Here is a 23,035-nt window from a genome sequence, read left to right as displayed (position 1 = left end):
CCATTTCAAAAATAAGTATGATTTTTTAACAAAATTAATTTTTAAATTTAATTAAACTTGCAAATTAGAGGAACAAACTCTATAGAATTTGGGCAAATATGTAGTCAATATGTCCGAGTGGTTAAGGAGATAGACTTGAAATCTATTGGGCTTCGCCCGCGCAGGTTCGAACCCTGCTGTTGACGAATTTTTTATTATAGAACAAGAGTATCTAAAAACAATAATCTCAAAAATAAAAATGAAAATTAATTAAAATAAGTGTTATTGAGAATTAAATCTACTATTTTTCAAAATTAGTTACATATTTAGTTATAAGATATACTCCCTCTGTTTTTTATTATAAGTCGTTTTTGACTTTTCACACGTATTAAGAAATATAATATTGATGGTATAAAAAAGAGAAATTATGAAGAATTTTACAAAATTATCTTTCATTAATGGTATTGGAAAAACAAATTGACATAATTAAAAAGAGAGAGAATAATAAATATTTAAGGGTATAATAGGAAAAATAACATTAATGATTTATTGATATAATAAAATGACTTACATTGTTGTACAAAATATTTTCCCAAAACAACTTTTAATAAAAAACGGTGGAAGTATACATTAATATAGGTTCTTTAAAGTATAATAAACTTATGGGTTAATACCTTTTGGGGTCTCGTAAAATGTCCTAAGGATAAATTTTGGTCACATAATTTTATGAAGGATCATTTAAGTTCCTCAATTATTTAAAATGTATGACATTTTTGCTTATGGTATAAATAGTCGGTCACATCCAATAATGTGTCTATGTGACAATTATGTAATTTTATTTTGTTATCATAGAAACCCTTGTGTATGCCCCCATAAAAAATGATTAAAAAAGTCGAATTCATTAACCCAAACCCATAATTTACAAATATAAAACTCAGATACTCAAAATCATCCCTACAAATCAAAATTTGTCACAGAAAATAATTTATTATTAGTTTTTCTGTGTCGCCGATGCTCACGTCATTTCTCTTGTTGCTTGAATATTTCCATAACACGAACTAGAGAAACCAATGTCAAGTTGTTAGTGTCAGATTTCAGACCCCTTGACGAATTTTTTATTATAGAACAAGAGTATCTAAAAACAATAATCTCAAAAATAAAAATGAAAATTAATTAAAATAAGTGTTATTGAGAATTAAATCTACTATTTTTCAAAATTAGTTACATATTTAGTTATAAGATATACTCCCTCTGTTTTTTATTATAAGTCGTTTTTGACTTTTCACACGTATTAAGAAATATAATATTGATGGTATAAAAAAGAGAAATTATGAAGAATTTTACAAAATTATCTTTCATTAATGGTATTGGAAAAACAAATTGACATAATAAAAAGAGAGAGAATAATAAATATTTAAGGGTATAATAGGAAAAATAACATTAATGATTTATTGATATAATAAAATGACTTACATTGTTGTACAAAATATTTTCCCAAAACAACTTTTAATAAAAAACAGTGGAAGTATACATTAATATAGGTTCTTTAAAGTATAATAAACTTATGGGTTAATACCTTTTGGGGTCTCGTAAAATGTCCTAAGGATAAATTTTGGTCACATAATTTTATGAAGGATCATTTAAGTTCCTCAATTATTTAAAATGTATGACATTTTTGCTTATGGTATAAATAGTCGGTCACATCCAATAATGTGTCTATGTGACAATTATGTAATTTTATTTTGTTATCATAGAAACCCTTGTGTATGCCCCCATAAAAAATGATTAAAAAATCGAATTCATTAACCCAAACCCATAATTTACAAATATAAAACTCAGATACTCAAAATCATCCCTACAAATCAAAATTTGTCACAGAAAATAATTTATTATTAGTTTTCTGTGTCGCCGATGCTCACGTCATTCTCTTGTTGCTTGAATATTTCCATAACACGAACTAGAGAAACCAATGTCAAGTTGTTAGTGTCAGATTTCAGACCCCTTGACGAATTTTTTATTATAGAACAAGAGTATCTAAAAACAATAATCTCAAAAATAAAAATGAAAATTAATTAAAATAAGTGTTATTGAGAATTAAATCTACTATTTTTCAAAATTAGTTACATATTTAGTTATAAGATATACTCCCTCTGTTTTTTATTATAAGTCGTTTTTGACTTTTCACACGTATTAAGAAATATAATATTGATGGTATAAAAAAGAGAAATTATGAAGAATTTTACAAAATTATCTTTCATTAATGGTATTGGAAAAACAAATTGACATAATTAAAAAGAGAGAGAATAATAAATATTTAAGGGTATAATAGGAAAAATAACATTAATGATTTATTGATATAATAAAATGACTTACATTGTTGTACAAAATATTTTCCCAAAACAACTTTTAATAAAAAACGGTGGAAGTATACATTAATATAGGTTCTTTAAAGTATAATAAACTTATGGGTTAATACCTTTTGGGGTCTCGTAAAATGTCCTAAGGATAAATTTTGGTCACATAATTTTATGAAGGATCATTTAAGTTCCTCAATTATTTAAAATGTATGACATTTTTGCTTATGGTATAAATAGTCGGTCACATCCAATAATGTGTCTATGTGACAATTATGTAATTTTATTTTGTTATCATAGAAACCCTTGTGTATGCCCCCATAAAAAATGATTAAAAAAGTCGAATTCATTAACCCAAACCCATAATTTACAAATATAAAACTCAGATACTCAAAATCATCCCTACAAATCAAAATTTGTCACAGAAAATAATTTATTATTAGTTTTTCTGTGTCGCCGATGCTCACGTCATTTCTCTTGTTGCTTGAATATTTCCATAACACGAACTAGAGAAACCAATGTCAAGTTGTTAGTGTCAGATTTCAGACCCCTTGACGAATTTTTTATTATAGAACAAGAGTATCTAAAAACAATAATCTCAAAAATAAAAATGAAAATTAATTAAAATAAGTGTTATTGAGAATTAAATCTACTATTTTTCAAAATTAGTTACATATTTAGTTATAAGATATACTCCCTCTGTTTTTTATTATAAGTCGTTTTTGACTTTTCACACGTATTAAGAAATATAATATTGATGGTATAAAAAAGAGAAATATGAAGAATTTTACAAATTATCTTTCATTAATGGTATTGGAAAAACAAATTGACATAATTAAAAAGAGAGAGAATAATAAATATTTAAGGGTATAATAGGAAAAATAACATTAATGATTTATTGATATAATAAAATGACTTACATTGTTGTACAAAATATTTTCCCAAAACAACTTTTAATAAAAAACAGTGGAAGTATACATTAATATAGGTTCTTTAAAGTATAATAAACTTATGGGTTAATACCTTTTGGGGTCTCGTAAAATGTCCTAAGGATAATTTTGGTCACATAATTTTATGAAGGATCATTTAAGTTCCTCAATTATTAAAATGTATGACATTTTTGCTTATGGTATAAATAGTCGGTCACATCCAATAATGTGTCTATGTGACAATTATGTATTTTATTTTGTTATCATAGAAACCCTTGTGTATGCCCCCATAAAAAATGATTAAAAAATCGAATTCATTAACCCAAACCCATAATTTACAAATATAAAACTCAGATACTCAAAATCATCCCTACAAATCAAAATTTGTCACAGAAAATAATTTATTATTAGTTTTTCTGTGTCGCCGATGCTCACGTCATTTCTCTTGTTGCTTGAATATTTCCATAACACGAACTAGAGAAACCAATGTCAAGTTGTTAGTGTCAGATTTCAGACCCCTTGACGAATTTTTTATTATAGAACAAGAGTATCTAAAAACAATAATCTCAAAAATAAAAATGAAAATTAATTAAAATAAGTGTTATTGAGAATTAAATCTACTATTTTTCAAAATTAGTTACATATTTAGTTATAAGATATACTCCCTCTGTTTTTTTATAAGTCGTTTTTGACTTTTCACACGTATTAAGAAATATAATATTGATGGTATAAAAAAGAGAAATTATGAAGAATTTTACAAAATTATCTTTCATTAATGGTATTGGAAAAACAAATTGACATAATTAAAAAGAGAGAGAATAATAAATATTTAAGGGTATAATAGGAAAATAACATTAATGATTTATTGATATAATAAAATGACTTACATTGTTGTACAAAATATTTTCCCAAAACAACTTTTAATAAAAAACGGTGGAAGTATACATTAATATAGGTTCTTTAAAGTATAATAAACTTATGGGTTAATACCTTTTGGGGTCTCGTAAAATGTCCTAAGGATAAATTTTGGTCACATAATTTTATGAAGGATCATTTAAGTTCCTCAATTATTTAAAATGTATGACATTTTTGCTTATGGTATAAATAGTCGGTCACATCCAATAATGTGTCTATGTGACAATTATGTAATTTTATTTTGTTATCATAGAAACCCTTGTGTATGCCCCCATAAAAAATGATTAAAAAGTCGAATTCATTAACCCAAACCCATAATTTACAAATATAAAACTCAGATACTCAAAATCATCCCTACAAATCAAAATTTGTCACAGAAAATAATTTATTATTAGTTTTTCTGTGTCGCCGATGCTCACGTCATTTCTCTTGTTGCTTGAATATTTCCATAACACGAACTAGAGAAACCAATGTCAAGTTGTTAGTGTCAGATTTCAGACCCCTTGACGAATTTTTTATTATAGAACAAGAGTATCTAAAAACAATAATCTCAAAAATAAAAATGAAAATTAATTAAATAAGTGTTATTGAGAATTAAATCTACTATTTTCAAAATTAGTTACATATTTAGTTATAAGATATACTCCCTCTGTTTTTTATTATAAGTCGTTTTTGACTTTTCACACGTATTAAGAAATATAATATTGATGGTATAAAAAAGAGAAATTATGAAGAATTTTACAAAATTATCTTTCATTAATGGTATTGGAAAAACAAATTGACATAATTAAAAAGAGAGAGAATAATAAATATTTAAGGGTATAATAGGAAAAATAACATTAATGATTTATTGATATAATAAAATGACTTACATTGTTGTACAAATATTTTCCCAAAACAACTTTTAATAAAAAACAGTGGAAGTATACATTAATATAGGTTCTTTAAAGTATAATAAACTTATGGGTTAATACCTTTGGGGTCTCGTAAAATGTCCTAAGGATAAATTTTGGTCACATAATTTTATGAAGGATCATTTAAGTTCCTCAATTATTAAAATGTATGACATTTTTGCTTATGGTATAAATAGTCGGTCACATCCAATAATGTGTCTATGTGACAATTATGTAATTTTATTTTGTTATCATAGAAACCCTTGTGTATGCCCCCATAAAAAATGATTAAAAAAATCGAATTCATTAACCCAAACCCATAATTTACAAATATAAAACTCAGATACTCAAAATCATCCCTACAAATCAAAATTTGTCACAGAAAATAATTATTATTAGTTTTTCTGTGTCGCCGATGCTCACGTCATTTCTCTTGTTGCTTGAATATTTCCATAACACGAACTAGAGAAACCAATGTCAAGTTGTTAGTGTCAGATTTCAGACCCCTTGACGAATTTTTATTATAGAACAAGAGTATCTAAAAACAATAATCTCAAAAATAAAAATGAAAATTAATTAAATAAGTGTTATTGAGAATTAAATCTACTATTTTTCAAATTAGTTACATATTTAGTTATAAGATATACTCCCTCTGTTTTTATTATAAGTCGTTTTTGACTTTTCACACGTATAAGAAATATAATATTGATGGTATAAAAAAGAGAAATTATGAAGAATTTTACAAAATATCTTTCATTAATGGTATTGGAAAAACAAATTGACATAATTAAAAAGAGAGAGAATAATAATATTTAAGGGTATAATAGGAAAAATAACATTAATGATTTATTGATATAATAAAATGACTTACATTGTTGTACAAAATATTTTCCCAAAACAACTTTTAATAAAAAACGGTGGAAGTATACATTAATATAGGTTCTTTAAAGTATAATAAACTTATGGGTTAATACCTTTTGGGGTCTCGTAAAATGTCCTAAGGATAAGTTTTGGTCACATAATTTTATGAAGGATCATTTAAGTTCCTCAATTATTTAAAATGTATGACATTTTTGCTTATGGTATAAATAGTCGGTCACATCCAATAATGTGTCTATGTGACAATTATGTAATTTTATTTTGTTATCATAGAAACCCTGTGTATGCCCCCATAAAAAATGATTAAAAAAATCGAATTCATTAACCCAAACCCATAATTTACAAATATAAAACTCAGATACTCAAATCATCCCTACAAATCAAAATTTGTCACAGAAAATAATTTATTATTAGTTTTTCTGTGTCGCCGATGCTCACGTCATTTCTCTTGTTGCTTGAATATTTCCATAACACGAATTAGAGAAACCAATGTCAAGTTGTTAGTGTCAGATTTCAGACCCCTTTATGATGGGAAACAATACGTAGCCAAATTTAAAGAAAAAGAAGTTTTTTGTGAGGTATTGTGGCAACATATGGCCGTGGTTATATTGCTTTGAAGGATGTCTGCGATGGGAGACCAGAATACTTAATTGGTTTATTTTTCCATTTTAATGTTGTTTCCAATTTAGTTTGTGAAGCTAATCATTGGTTATTGAGGACTTGTTTGAAAAGGGAAGGCGAAATCTTCATATATGATAATAGATAAATGTTCCATTTTTTGTTTATGGATAGAGAGAGAACTGAAATGAGTTTCTAACCTATACATAATATAAAGCACCCCACTTTTAAATCTCAAACAACATGATTTTGTGTATGGAGGTGGGAGAAGTGGTTAATGGGTTTAACTTCTAGATGGACATAATGGTAGTTGCCATTTCATTTTGTTTAATAAATATTATATGATAATGAGAAATTTCAAACTATCTGTATATTTATGACGCATAATTTGAATTTAATATTTAAATTCCAAAATATATCTTATAGTGACCAATTTGTTCGTCACTAAATCACTCACTGAAGTGTCAATGTCACTCAATACTTACTTGGATGCCAATGAGACGTATTAATAATGATTAAGGAAAATGAAATAAATGAAAAAAAATATGGTTTAGCTTGTAAATTTAAGGTATTATTGTGATCCTTATTAAGTTATTAACCTAAAACAAATAAAGCTAGAAAAGAGAGGACACATTTTTTTTCTCCATTTCAAAAATAAGTATGATTTTTTAACAAAATTAATTTTTAAATTTAATTAAACTTGCAAATTAGAGGAACAAACTCTATAGAATTTGGGCAAATATGTAGTCAATATGTCCGAGTGGTTAAGGAGATAGACTTGAAATCTATTGGGCTTCGCCCGCGCAGGTTCGAACCCTGCTGTTGACGAATTTTTTATTATAGAACAAGAGTATCTAAAAACAATAATCTCAAAAATAAAAATGAAAATTAATTAAAATAAGTGTTATTGAGAATTAAATCTACTATTTTTCAAAATTAGTTACATATTAGTTATAAGATATACTCCCTCTGTTTTTTATTATAAGTCGTTTTTGACTTTTCACACGTATTAAGAAATATAATATTGATGGTATAAAAAAGAGAAATTATGAAGAATTTTACAAAATTATCTTTCATTAATGGTATTGGAAAAACAAATTGACATAATTAAAAAGAGAGAGAATAATAAATATTAAGGGTATAATAGGAAAATAACATTAATGATTTATTGATATAATAAAATGACTTACATTGTTGTACAAAATATTTTCCCAAACAACTTTTAATAAAAAACGGTGGAAGTATACATTAATATAGGTTCTTTAAAGTATAATAAACTTATGGGTTAATACCTTTTGGGGTCTCGTAAAATGTCCTAAGGATAAGTTTTGGTCACATAATTTTATGAAGGATCATTTAAGTTCCTCAATTATTTAAAATGTATGACATTTTTGCTTATGGTATAAATAGTCGGTCACATCCAATAATGTGTCTATGTGACAATTATGTAATTTTATTTTGTTATCATAGAAACCCTTGTGTATGCCCCCATAAAAAATGATTAAAAAAATCGAATTCATTAACCCAAACCCATAATTTACAAATATAAAACTCAGATACTCAAAATCATCCCTACAAATCAAAATTTGTCACAGAAAATAATTTATTATTAGTTTTTCTGTGTCGCCGATGCTCACGTCATTTCTCTTGTTGCTTGAATATTTCCATAACACGAATTAGAGAAACCAATGTCAAGTTGTTAGTGTCAGATTTCAGACCCCTTTATGATGGGAAACAATACGTAGCCAAATTTAAAGAAAAAGAAGTTTTTTGTGAGGTATTGTGGCAACATATGGCCGTGGTTATATTGCTTTGAAGGATGTCTGCGATGGGAGACCAGAATACTTAATTGGTTTATTTTTCCATTTTAATGTTGTTTCCAATTTAGTTTGTGAAGCTAATCATTGGTTATTGAGGACTTGTTTGAAAAGGGAAGGCGAAATCTTCATATATGATAATAGATAAATGTTCCATTTTTTGTTTATGGATAGAGAGAGAACTGAAATGAGTTTCTAACCTATACATAATATAAAGCACCCACTTTTAAATCTCAAACAACATGATTTTGTGTATGGAGGTGGGAGAAGTGGTTAATGGGTTTAACTTCTAGATGGACATAATGGTAGTTGCCATTTCATTTTGTTTAATAAATATATGATAATGAGAAATTTCAAACTATCTGTATATTTATGACGCATAATTTGAATTTAATATTTAAATTCCAAAATATATCTTATAGTGACCATTTGTTCGTCACTAAATCACTCACTGAAGTGTCAATGTCACTCAATACTTACTTGGATGCCAATGAGACGTATTTAATAATGATTAAGGAAAATGAAATAAATGAAAAAAATATGGTTTAGCTTGTAAATTTAAGGTATTATTGTGATCCTTATTAAGTTATTAACCTAAAACAAATAAAGCTAGAAAAGAGAGGACACATTTTTTTTCTCCATTTCAAAAATAAGTATGATTTTTTAACAAAATTAATTTTAAATTTAATTAAACTTGCAAATTAGAGGAACAAACTCTATAGAATTGGGCAAATATGTAGTCAATATGTCCGAGTGGTTAAGGAGATAGACTTGAAATCTATTGGGCTTCGCCCGCGCAGGTTCGAACCTGCTGTTGACGAATTTTTATTATAGAACAAGAGTATCTAAAAACAATAATCTCAAAAATAAAATGAAATTAATTAAAATAAGTGTTATTGAGAATTAAATCTACTATTTTTCAAAATTAGTTACATATTTAGTTATAAGATATACTCCCTCTGTTTTTATTATAAGTCGTTTTGACTTTTCACACGTATTAAGAATATAATATTGATGGTATAAAAAAGAGAAATTATGAAGAATTTTACAAAATTATCTTTCATTAATGGTATTGGAAAAACAAATTGACATAATTAAAAAGAGAGAGAATAATAAATATTTAAGGGTATAATAGGAAAAATAACATTAATGATTTATTGATATAATAAAATGACTTACATTGTTGTACAAATATTTTCCCAAAACAACTTTTAATAAAAAACGGTGGAAGTATACATTAATATAGGTTCTTTAAAGTATAATAAACTTATGGGTTAATACCTTTTGGGGTCTCGTAAAATGTCCTAAGGATAAATTTTGGTCACATAATTTTATGAAGGATCATTTAAGTTCCTCAATTATTTAAATGTATGACATTTTGCTTATGGTATAAATAGTCGGTCACATCAATAATGTGTCTATGTGACAATTATGTATTTTATTTTGTTATCATAGAAACCCTGTGTATGCCCCATAAAAAATGATTAAAAAAGTCGAATTCATTAACCCAAACCCATAATTTACAAATATAAAACTCAGATACTCAAAATCATCCCTACAAATCAAAATTTGTCACAGAAAATAATTTATTATTAGTTTTTCTGTGTCGCCGATGCTCACGTCATTTCTCTTGTTGCTTGAATATTCCATAACACGAACTAGAGAAACCAATGTCAAGTTGTTAGTGTCAGATTTCAGACCCCTTGACGAATTTTTTATATAGAACAAGAGTATCTAAAAACAATATCTCAAAAAAAAAATGAAAATTAATTAAAATAAGTGTTATTGAGAATTAAATCTACTATTTTTCAAAATTAGTTACATATTTAGTTATAAGATATACTCCCTCTGTTTTTATTATAAGTCGTTTTTGACTTTTCACACGTATTAAGAAATATAATATTGATGGTATAAAAAGAGAAATTATGAAGAATTTTACAAAATTATCTTTCATAATGGTATTGGAAAAACAAATTGACATAATTAAAAGAGAGAGAGAATAATAAATATTTAAGGGTATAATAGGAAAAATAACATTAATGATTTATTGATATAATAAAATGACTTACATTGTTGTACAAAATATTTTCCCAAAACAACTTTTAATAAAAAACAGTGGAAGTATACATTAATAGGTTCTTTAAAGTATAATAAACTTATGGGTTATACCTTTTGGGGTCTCGTAAAATGTCCTAAGGATAAATTTGGTCACATAATTTTATGAAGGATCATTTAAGTTCCTCAATTATTTAAAATGTATGACATTTTTGCTTATGGTATAAATAGTCGGTCACATCCAATAATGTGTCTATGTGACAATTATGTAATTTTATTTGTTATCATAGAAACCCTTGTGTATGCCCCCATAAAAAATGATTAAAAAAATCGAATTCATTAACCCAAACCCATAATTTACAAATATAAAACTCAGATACTCAAAATCATCCCTACAAATCAAAATTTGTCACAGAGAAATAATTATTATTAGTTTTCTGTGTCGCCGATGCTCACGTCATTTCTCTTGTTGCTTGAATATTCCATAACACGAACTAGAGAAACCAATGTCAAGTTGTTAGTGTCAGATTTCAGACCCCTTGACGAATTTTTTATTATAGAACAAGAGTATCTAAAAAACAATCTCAAAAAAAAATGAAAATTAATTAAAATAAGTGTTATTGAGAATTAAATCTACTATTTTTCAAAATTAGTTACATATTAGTTATAAGATATACTCCCTCTGTTTTTATTATAAGTCGTTTTTGACTTTTCACACGTATTAAGAAATATAATATTGATGGTATAAAAAAGAGAAATTATGAAGAATTTTACAAAATTATCTTTCATTAATGGTATTGGAAAAACAAATTGACATAATTAAAAAGAGAGAGAATAATAAATATTTAAGGGTATAATAGGAAAAATAACATTAATGATTTATTGATATAATAAAATGACTTACATTGTTGTACAAAATATTTTCCCAAACAACTTTTAATAAAAAACGGTGGAAGTATACATTAATATAGGTTCTTTAAAGTATAATAAACTTATGGTTAATACCTTTTGGGGTCTCGTAAAATGTCCTAAGGATAAGTTTTGGTCACATAATTTTATGAAGGATCATTTAAGTTCCTCAATTATTTAAAATGTATGACATTTTTGCTTATGGTATAAATAGTCGGTCACATCCAATAATGTGTCTATGTGACAATTATGTAATTTTATTTTGTTATCATAGAAACCCTTGTGTATTGCCCCAAAAAAATGATTAAAAAAATCGAATTCATTAACCCAAACCCATAATTTACAAATATAAAACTCAGATACTCAAAATCATCCCTACAAATCAAAATTTGTCACAGAAAATAATTTATTATTAGTTTTTCTGTGTCGCCGATGCTCACGTCATTTCTCTTGTTGCTTGAATATTCCATAACACGAATTAGAGAAACCAATGTCAAGTTGTTAGTGTCAGATTTCAGACCCTTTATGATGGGAAACAATACGTAGCCAAATTTAAAGAAAAAGAAGTTTTTGTGAGGTATTGTGGCAACATATGGCCGTGGTTATATTGCTTTGAAGGATGTCTGCGATGGGAGACCAGAATACTTAATTGGTTATTTTTCCATTTTAATGTTGTTTCCAATTTAGTTTGTGAAGCTAATCATTGGTTATTGAGGACTTGTTTGAAAAGGGAAGGCGAAATCTTCATATATGATAATAGATAAATGTTCCATTTTTTGTTTATGGATAGAGAGAGAACTGAAATGAGTTTCTAACCTATACATAATATAAAGCACCCCACTTTTAAATCTCAAACAACATGATTTTGTGTATGGAGGTGGGAGAAGTGGTTAATGGGTTTTAACTTCTAGATGGACATAATGGTAGTTGCCATTTCATTTTGTTTAATAAATATTATATGATAATGAGAAATTTCAAAATATCTGTATATTTTATGACGCATAATTGAATTTAATATTTAATTCCAAAATATATCTTATAGTGACCAATTTGTTCGTCACTAAATCACTCACTGAAGTGTCAATGTCACTCAATACTTACTTGGATGCCAATGAGACGTATTTAATAATGATTAAGGAAAATGAAATAAATGAAAAAAAATATGGTTTAGCTTGTAAATTTAAGGTATTATTGTGATCCTTATTAAGTTATTAACCTAAAACAAATAAAGCTAGAAAAGAGAGGACACATTTTTTTTCTCCATTTCAAAATAAGTATGATTTTTAACAAATTAATTTTAAATTTAATTAAACTTGCAAATTAGAGGAACAAACTCTATAGAATTTGGGCAAATATGTAGTCAATATGTCCGAGTGGTTAAGGAGATAGACTTGAAATCTATTGGGCTTCGCCCGCGCAGGTTCGAACCCTGCTGTTGACGAATTTTTTATTATAGAACAAGAGTATCTAAAAACAATAATCTCAAAAATAAAAATGAAAATTAATTAAAATAAGTGTTATTGAGAATTAAATCTACTATTTTTCAAAATTAGTTACATATTTAGTTATAAGATATACTCCCTCTGTTTTTTTATAAGTCGTTTTTGACTTTTCACACGTATTAAGAAATATAATATTGATGGTATAAAAAAGAGAAATTATGAAGAATTTTACAAAATTATCTTTCATTAATGGTATTGGAAAAACAAATTGACATAATTAAAAAGAGAGAGAATAATAAATATTTAAGGGTATAATAGGAAAAATAACATTAATGATTTATTGATATAATAATAAATGACTTACATTGTTGTACAAATATTTTCCCAAAACAACTTTTAATAAAAAACGGTGGAAGTATACATTAATATAGGTTCTTTAAAGTATAATAAACTTATGGGTTAATACCTTTTGGGGTCTCGTAAAATGTCCTAAGGATAAATTTTGGTCACATAATTTTATGAAGGATCATTTAAGTTCCTCAATTATTTAAAATGTATGACATTTTTGCTTATGGTATAAATAGTCGGTCACATCCAATAATGTGTCTATGTGACAATTATGTAATTTTATTTGTTATCATAGAAACCCTTGTGTATGCCCCATAAAAAATGATTAAAAAAATCGAATTCATTAACCCAAACCCATAATTTACAAATATAAAACTCAGATACTCAAAATCATCCCTACAAATCAAAATTTGTCACAGAAAATAATTTATTATTAGTTTTTCTGTGTCGCCGATGCTCACGTCATTTCTCTTGTTGCTTGAATATTTCCATAACACGAATTAGAGAAACCAATGTCAAGTTGTTAGTGTCAGATTTCAGACCCCTTTACGATGGGAAACAATACGTAGCCAAATTTAAAGAAAAAGAAGTTTTTTGTGAGGTATTGTGGCAACATATGGCCGTGGTTATATTGCTTTGAAGGATGTCTGCGATGGGAGACCAGAATACTTAATTGGTTTATTTTTCCATTTTAATGTTGTTTCCAATTTAGTTTGTGAAGCTAATCATTGGTATTGAGGACTTGTTTGAAAAGGGAAGGCGAAATCTTCATATATGATAATAGATAAATGTTCCATTTTTTGTTTATGGATAGAGAGAGAACTGAAATGAGTTTCTAACCTATACATAATATAAAGCACCCCACTTTTAAATCTCAAACAACATGATTTTGTGTATGGAGGTGGGAGAAGTGGTTAATGGGTTAACTTCTAGATGGACATAATGGTAGTTGCCATTTCATTTTGTTAATAAATATTATATGATAATGAGAAATTTCAAACTATCTGTATATTTTATGACGCATAATTTGAATTTAATATTTAAATTCCAAAATATCTTATAGTGACCAATTTGTTCGTCACTAAATCACTCACTGAAGTGTCAATGTCACTCAATACTTACTTGGATGCCAATGAGACGTATTTATAATGATTAAGGAAAATGAAATAAATGAAAAAAAATATGGTTTAGCATGTAAATTTAAGGTATTATTGTGATCCTTATTAAGTTATTAACCTAAAACAAATAAAGCTAGAAAAGAGAGGACACATTTTTTTTCTCCATTTCAAAAATAAGTATGATTTTTTAACAAAATTAATTTTTAAATTTAATTAAACTTGCAAATTAGAGGAACAAACTCTATAGAATTTGGGCAAATATGTAGTCAATATGTCCGAGTGGTTAAGGAGATAGACTTGAAATCTATTGGGCTTCGCCCGCGCAGGTTCGAACCCTGCTGTTGACGAATTTTTTATTATAGAACAAGAGTATCTAAAAACAATAATCTCAAAATAAAAAATGAAAATTAATTAAAATAAGTGTTATTGAGAATTAAATCTACTATTTTTCAAAATTAGTTACATATTTAGTTATAAGATATACTCCCTCTGTTTTTTATTATAAGTCGTTTTTGACTTTTCACACGTATTAAGAAATATAATATTGATGGTATAAAAAAAGAGAAATTATGAAGAATTTTACAAAATATCTTTCATTAATGGTATTGGAAAAACAAATTGACATAATTAAAAAGAGAGAGAATAATAAATATTAAGGGTATAATAGGAAAAATAACATTAATGATTTATTGATATAATAAAATGACTTACATTGTTGTACAAAATATTTTCCCAAAACAACTTTTAATAAAAAACAGTGGAAGTATACATTAATATAGGTTCTTTAAAGTATAATAAACTTATGGGTTAATACCTTTTGGGGTCTCGTAAAATGTCCTAAGGATAAATTTTGGTCACATAATTTTATGAAGGATCATTTAAGTTCCTCAATTATTTAAAATGTATGACATTTTTGCTTATGGTATAAATAGTCGGTCACATCCAATAATGTGTCTATGTGACAAGTATGTAATTTTATTTTGTTATCATAGAAACCCTTGTGTATGCCCCCATAAAAAATGATTAAAAAAATCGAATTCATTAACCCAAACCCATAATTTACAAATATAAAACTCAGATACTCAAAATCATCCCTACAAATCAAAATTTGTCACAGAAAATAATTTATTATTAGTTTTTCTGTGTCGCCGATGCTCACGTCATTTCTCTTGTTGCTTGAATATTTCCATAACACGAACTAGAGAAACCAATGTCAAGTTGTTAGTGTCAGATTTCAGACCCCTTGACGAATTTTTTATTATAGAACAAGAGTATCTAAAAACAATAATCTCAAAAATAAAAATGAAAATTAATTAAAATAAGTGTTATTGAGAATTAAATCTACTATTTTTCAAAATTAGTTACATATTTAGTTATAAGATATACTCCCTCTGTTTTTTATTATAAGTCGTTTTTGACTTTTCACACGTATTAAGAAATATAATATTGATGGTATAAAAAAGAGAAATTATGAAGAATTTTACAAAATTATCTTTCATTAATGGTATTGGAAAAAACAAATTGACATAATTAAAAAGAGAGAGAATAATAAATATTAAGGGTATAATAGGAAAAATAACATTAATGATTTATGATATAATAAAATGACTTACATTGTTGTACAAAATATTTTCCCAAAACAACTTTTAATAAAAAACGGTGGAAGTATACATTAATATAGGTTCTTTAAAGTATAATAAACTTATGGGTTAATACCTTTTGGGGTCTCGTAAAATGTCCTAAGGATAAGTTTTGGTCACATAATTTTATGAAGGATCATTTAAGTTCCTCAATTATTTAAAATGTATGACATTTTTGCTTATGGTATAAATAGTCGGTCACATCCAATAATGTGTCTATGTGACAATTATGTAATTTTATTTTGTTATCATAGAAACCCTTGTGTATGCCCCATAAAAAATGATTAAAAAAATCGAATTCATTAACCCAAACCCATAATTTACAAATATAAAACTCAGATACTCAAAATCATCCCTACAAATCAAAATTGTCACAGAAAATTATTATTAGTTTTTCTGTGTCGCCGATGCTCACGTCATTTCTCTTGTTGCTTGAATATTTCCATAACACGAACTAGAGAAACCAATGTCAAGTTGTTAGTGTCAGATTTCAGACCCCTTTACGATGGGAAACAATACGTAGCCAAATTTAAAGAAAAATAAGTTTTTTGTGAGGTATTCTGGCAACATATGGCCGTGGTTATATTGCTTTGAAGGATGTCTGCGATGGGAGACCAGAATACTTAATTGGTTTATTTTTCCATTTTAATGTTGTTTCCAATTTAGTTTGTGAAGCTAATCATTGGTTATTGAGGACTTGTTTGAAAAGGGAAGGCGAAATCTTCATATATGATAATAGATAAATGTTCCATTTTTGTTTATGGATAGAGAGAGAACTGAAATGAGTTTCTAACCTATACATAATATAAAGCACCCCACTTTTAAATCTCAAACAACATGATTTTGTGTATGGAGGTGGGAGAAGTGGTTAATGGGTTTAACTTCTAGATGGACATAATGGTAGTTGCCATTTCATTTGTTTAATAAATATTATATGATAATGAGAAATTTCAAACTATCTGTATATTTTATGACGCATAATTTGAATTTAATATTTAAATTCCAAATATATCTTATAGTGACCAATTTGTTCGTCACTAAATCACTCACTGAAGTGTCAATGTCACTCAATACTTACTTGGATGCCAATGAGACGTATTTAATAATGATTAAGGAAAATGAAAAAAATGAAAAAAAATATGGTTTGGCTTGTAAATTTAAGGTATTATTGTGATCCTTATTAAGTTATTAACCTAAAACAAATAAAGCTAGAAAAGAGAGGACACATTTTTTTCTCCATTTCAAAATAAGTATGATTTTTTAACAAAATTATTTTTAAATTTAATTAAACTTGCAAATTAGAGGAACAAACTCTATAGAATTTGGGCAAACATGTAGTCAATATGTCCGAGTGGTTAAGGAGATAGACTTGAAATCTATTGGGCTTCGCCCGCGCAGGTTCGAACCCTGCTGTTGACGAATTTTTTATTATAGAACAAGAGTATCTAAAAACAATAATCTCAAAAATAAAAATGAAAATTAATTAAAATAAGTTTTATTGAGAATTAATTAAATCTACTATTTTCAAAATTAGTTACATATTTAGTTATAAGATATACTCCCTCTATTTTTATTATAAGTCGTTTTGACTTTTCACACGTATTAAGAAATATAAATTTATGGTATAAAAAAGAGAAATTATGAAGAATTTTACAAAATTATCTTTCATTAATGGTATTGGAAAAACAAATTGACATAATTAAAAAGAGAGAGAATAATAAATATTTAAGGGTATAATAGGAAAAATAACATTAATGATTTATTGATATAATAAAATGACTTACATTGTTGTACAAAATATTTTCCCAAAACAACTTTTAATAAAAAACGGTGGAAGTATACATTAATATAGTTTCTTTGAAGTATAATAAACTTATGGGTTAATACCTTTTGGGGTCTCGTAAAATGTCCTAAGGATAAATTTTGGTCACATAATTTTATGAAGGATCATTTAAGTTCCTCAATTATTTAAAATGTATGACATTTTTGCTTATGGTATAAATAGTCGGTCACATCCAATAATGTGTCTATGTGACAATTATGTAATTTTATTTTGTTATCATAGAAACCCTTGTGTATGCCCCCATAAAAATGATTAAAAAAATCGAATTCATTAACCCAAACCCATAATTTACAAATATAAAACTCAGATACTCAAAACCATCCCTACAAATCAAAATTTGTCACAGAAAATAATTATTATTAGTTTTTCTGTGTCGCCGATGCTCACGTCATTTCTCTTGTTGCTTGAATATTTCCATAACACGAACTAGAGAAACCAATGTCAAGTTGTTAGTGTCAGATTTCAGACCCCTTTACGATGGGAAACAATACGTAGCCAAATTTAAAGAAAAATAAGTTTTTTGTGAGGTATTGGGGCAACATATGGCCGTGGTTATATTGCTTTGAAGGATGTCTGCGATGGGAGACCAGAATACTTAATTGGTTTATTTTTCCATTTTAATGTTGTTTCCAATTTAGTTTGTGAAGCTAATCATTGGTTATTGAGGACTTGTTTGAAAAGGGAAGGAGAAATCTTCATATATGATAATAGATAAATGTTCCATTTTTTGTTTATGGATAGAGAGAGAACTGAAATGAGTTTCTAACCTATACATAATATAAAGCACCCCACATTTAAATCTCAAACAACATGATTTTGTGTATGGAGGTGGGAGAAGTGGTTAATGGGTTTAACTTCTAGATGGACATAATGGTAGTTGCCATTTCATTTTGTTTAATAAATATTATATGATAATGAGAAATTTCAAACTATCTGTATATTTTATGACGCATAATTTGAATTTAATATTTAAATTCCAAAATATATCTTATAGTGACCAATTTGTTCGTCACTAAATCACTTACTGAAGTGTCAATGTCACTCAATACTTACTTGGATGCCAATGAGACGTATTTAATAATGATTAAGGAAAATGAAAAAAATGAAAAAAATATGGTTTAGCTTTAAATTTAAGGTATTATTGTGATCCTTATTAAGTTATTAACCTAAAACAAATAAAGCTAGAAAAGAGAGGACACATTTTTTTCTCCATTTCAAAAATAAGTATGATTTTTTAACAAAATTAATTTTAAATTTAATTAACTTGCAAATTAGAGGAACAAACTCTATAGAATTTGGGCAAATATGTAGTCAATATGTCCGAGTGGTTAAGGAGATAGACTTGAAATCTATTGGGCTTCGCCCGCGCAGGTTGAACCCTGCTGTTGACGAATTTTTTATTATAGAACAAGAGTATCTAAAAACAATAATCTCAAAAATAAAAATGAAAATTAATTAAAATAAGTTTTATTGAGAATTAAATCTACTATTTTTCAAATTAGTTACATATTTAGTTATAAGATATACTCCCTCTGTTTTTTATTATAAGTCGTTTTTGACTTTTCACACGCATTAAGAAAATAATATTTATGGTATAAAAAAGAGAAATTATGAAGAATTTTACAAAATTATCTTTCATTAATGGTATTGGAAAAACAAATTGACATAATTAAAAAGAGAGAGAATAATAAATATTTAAGGGTATAATAGGAAAAATAACATTAATGATTTATTGATATAATAAAATGACTTACATTGTTGTACAAAATATTTTCCCAAAACAACTTTTAATAAAAAACGGTGGAAGTATACATTAATATAGTTTCTTTGAAGTATAATAAACTTATGGGTTAATACCTTTTGGGGTCTCGTAAAATGTCCTAAGGATAAATTTTGGTCACATAATTGAAGGAGAATTGCGACCCAAAGCGCAGCGGAAATTAAAATTTCTCCTTTAGAGATCCTTACGAATGGTCATGATCAGTGATAGAATATTTACCTCTTATGACGGTTGAAACCTTTGGTGAAGATCTCTTCTGACGATCAAAACCCTTTGATGCAGATCTCTTGTGACGATCAAACCCTTTGATGCAGATCCACTAAACGATCACGAACGTTGAACGATGACAACGTCTCTACTCAGTCCACACGAACGGTTTCCTTCAATCTCAGTGCTAGCTGGTACGAATGAAGGCTTTGAGTAAGAGAGAGAGAGAGAGAGAGAGAAAACGAAAAGAATGCAACCGCAAAATTTGCTTCTGCACAAGGGTTATATTTATAGAACCACTTGTGTGGGCTTCAAGCTAAAAGCCCACTTAAGTGTATTTGGCCCATATCTTATAATATGCCCAAAATCACTTAAGCCCATGGTATCTTACCATATTTCGTATTCTACTCAAGTACACCGTACCTTACGATGTTCCATAACTCACTTAAGGGCACCGTACCTTACGGTATTCCTTAGTTACTCTATCTCTCATTAATCCGTCCTTTGTGTGTGACCCTGTAGTTTTCGTGACGTTGGCAATTATATTAAATCACGTATTTAACATAATAAACAGTGAGAGGTATCTAGCAACACATCACTGCTACCCAAGACACGAAAATGTCATGTGATCTGACAAACCTTCTGTGATAATAATTATGTGTATAATTACCCTTTGCCCTTATGTCTATATTGAACACAAGGCATAGACCGTGTCATCCTTGTCCAGTTCAATATTGGGCCCATAGACATTTATCCTGTTATGCAGGATGGGCAAATTCCATCTAGGTCACTCATGTCCCTCAGCATGCTTCGTGGAGTACCCATCAACTGTCTTTATGGTTATCCAGTTACGGATAACGTTGGATCAGCAATAAAGCACTCGACTCTACATCTAGGATCCATAGTGGTTTCAGGTCGAAGAGTGGAATACACTATTATCACCATGAGAATAACTTATGACACTTTGCATAACGTTCTATATAGTATTCTCATAGCGGGTCAATCCGGTATAAATATTACTCCTAATATTCATACCTATGTTTAAGACTTGATAACTCTTTATCCATGATCCATGAGATGTGATCATCAGTCTACAAACATAATAGTCTTAATGCTTTAATGTTATCCCACTTCACACTAAAGCTCGACTACGGATACTTTAGGATTAGTGTCCTTATGTTTAATGTGTTCTCATGATTAAGTCACACCTAGTACATTAAACGGACTATCTATTCCAGGGACTTTATTAATCAACCATAATAAAGAGAATGCCTTTTATTATTCGATACAAGTACCAAAAGGTATTGGCCTCTAGGGCTTACACCAACAATAATTTTATGAAGGATCATTTAAGTTCCTCAATTATTTAAAATGTATGACATTTTTGCTTATGGTATAAATAGTCGGTCACATCCAATAATGTGTCTATGTGACAATTATGTAATTTTATTTTGTTATCATAGAAACCCTTGTGTATGCCCCCATAAAAAATGATTAAAAAAATCGAATTCATTAACCCAAACCCATAATTTACAAATATAAAACTCAGATACTCAAAATCATCCCTACAAATCAAAATTTGTCACAGAAAATAATTTATTATTAGTTTTTCTGTGTCGCCGATGCTCAAGTCATTTCTCTTGTTGCTTGAATATTTCCATAACACGAATTAGAGAAACCAATGTCAAGTTGTTAGTGTCAGATTTCAGACCCCTTTACGATGGGAAACAATACGTAGCCAAATTTTAAAGAAAAAGAAGTTTTTTGTGAGGTATTGTGGCAACATATGGCCGTGGTTATATTGCTTTGAAGGATGTCTGCGATGGGAGACCAGAATACTTAATTGGTTTATTTTTCCATTTTAATGTTGTTTCCAATTTAGTTTGTGAAGCTAATCATTGGTTATTGAGGACTTGTTTGAAAAGGGAAGGCGAAATCTTCATATATGATAATAGATAAATGTTCCATTTTTTGTTTATGGATAGAGAGAGAACTGAAATGAGTTTCTAACCTATACATAATATAAAGCACCCCACTTTTAAATCTCAAACAACATGATTTTGTGTATGGAGGTGGGAGAAGTGGTTAATGGGTTTAACTTCTAGATGGACATAATGGTAGTTGCCATTTCATTTTGTTTAATAAATATTATATGATAATGAGAAATTTCAAACTATCTGTATATTTTATGACGCATAATTTGAATTTAATATTTAAATTCCAAAATATATCTTATAGTGACCAATTTGTTCGTCACTAAATCACTCACTGAAGTGTCAATGTCACTCAATACTTACTTGGATGCCAATGAGACGTATTTAATAATGATTAAGGAAAATGAAATAAATGAAAAAAAATGGTTTCGCTTGTAAATTTAAGGTATTATTGTGATCCTTATTAAGTTATTAACCTAAAACAAATAAAGCTAGAAAAGAGAGGACACATTTTTTTTCTCCATTTCAAAAATAAGTATGATTTTTAACAAAATTAATTTTTAAATTTAATTAAACTTGCAAATTAGAGGAACAAACTCTATAGAATTTGGGCAAATATGTAGTCAATATGTCCGAGTGGTTAAGGAGATAGACTTGAAATCTATTGGGCTTTGCCCGCACAGGTTCGAACCCTGCTGTTGACGAATTTTTTATTATAGAACAAGAGTATCTAAAAACAATAATCTCAAAAATAAAAATGAAAATTAATTAAAATAAGTGTTATTGAGAATTAAATCTACTATTTTTCAAAATTAGTTACATATTTAGTTATAAGATATACTCCTCTGTTTTTATTATAAGTCGTTTTTGACTTTTCACACGTATTAAGAAATATAATATTGATGGTATAAAAAAGAGAAATTATGAAGAATTTTACAAAATTATCTTTCATTAATGGTATTGGAAAAACAAATTGACATAATTAAAAAGAGAGAGAACAATAAATATTTAAGGGTATAATAGGAAAAATAACATTAATGATTTATTGATATAATAAAATGACTTACATTGTTGTACAAAATATTTTCCCAAAACAACTTTTAATAAAAAACGGTGGAAGTATACATTAATATAGGTTCTTTAAAGTATAATAAACTTATGGGTTAATACCTTTTGGGGTCTCGTAAAATGTCCTAAGGATAAATTTTGGTCACATAATTTTATGAAGGATCATTTAAGTTCCTCAATTATTTAAAATGTATGACATTTTTGCTTATGGTATAAATAGTCGGTCACATCCAATAATGTGTCTATGTGACAATTATGTAATTTTATTTTGTTATCATAGAAACCCTTGTGTATGCCCCCATAAAAA

General features: G+C 27.5%; 8 non-coding genes across 8 annotated transcripts; all 8 read left to right on the top strand.

The window, feature by feature from the left end:
• The first annotated feature begins 103 nt into the window (after window positions 1-103).
• TRNAS-UGA (transfer RNA serine (anticodon UGA)) lies at window positions 104-185 on the top strand. Its single transcript has one exon. It is a non-coding gene; the product is annotated as a tRNA-Ser (tRNA).
• Window positions 186-7,313: 7,128 nt separating this feature from the next.
• On the top strand, window positions 7,314-7,395 carry TRNAS-UGA (transfer RNA serine (anticodon UGA)). The gene has a single exon. It is a non-coding gene; the product is annotated as a tRNA-Ser (tRNA).
• Window positions 7,396-9,123: 1,728 nt separating this feature from the next.
• Window positions 9,124-9,204, top strand: TRNAS-UGA (transfer RNA serine (anticodon UGA)). The gene has a single exon. It is a non-coding gene; the product is annotated as a tRNA-Ser (tRNA).
• Window positions 9,205-12,707: 3,503 nt separating this feature from the next.
• TRNAS-UGA (transfer RNA serine (anticodon UGA)) lies at window positions 12,708-12,789 on the top strand. Its single transcript has one exon. It is a non-coding gene; the product is annotated as a tRNA-Ser (tRNA).
• Window positions 12,790-14,521: 1,732 nt separating this feature from the next.
• TRNAS-UGA (transfer RNA serine (anticodon UGA)) lies at window positions 14,522-14,603 on the top strand. The gene has a single exon. It is a non-coding gene; the product is annotated as a tRNA-Ser (tRNA).
• Window positions 14,604-17,233: 2,630 nt separating this feature from the next.
• On the top strand, window positions 17,234-17,315 carry TRNAS-UGA (transfer RNA serine (anticodon UGA)). Its single transcript has one exon. It is a non-coding gene; the product is annotated as a tRNA-Ser (tRNA).
• Window positions 17,316-19,049: 1,734 nt separating this feature from the next.
• TRNAS-UGA (transfer RNA serine (anticodon UGA)) lies at window positions 19,050-19,130 on the top strand. Its single transcript has one exon. It is a non-coding gene; the product is annotated as a tRNA-Ser (tRNA).
• A 3,152-nt stretch (window positions 19,131-22,282) lies between these two features.
• TRNAS-UGA (transfer RNA serine (anticodon UGA)) lies at window positions 22,283-22,364 on the top strand. Its single transcript has one exon. It is a non-coding gene; the product is annotated as a tRNA-Ser (tRNA).
• Window positions 22,365-23,035: the final 671 nt, after the last annotated feature.

This window comes from Lathyrus oleraceus, chromosome 5 (assembly GCF_024323335.1).
Source record: "Lathyrus oleraceus cultivar Zhongwan6 chromosome 5, CAAS_Psat_ZW6_1.0, whole genome shotgun sequence".
Lineage (NCBI taxonomy): Eukaryota > Viridiplantae > Streptophyta > Magnoliopsida > Fabales > Fabaceae > Lathyrus > Lathyrus oleraceus.
The sequence above is the reverse complement of the archived record's forward strand: the minus strand, read 5'-3'. Positions and strand labels throughout refer to the sequence as shown.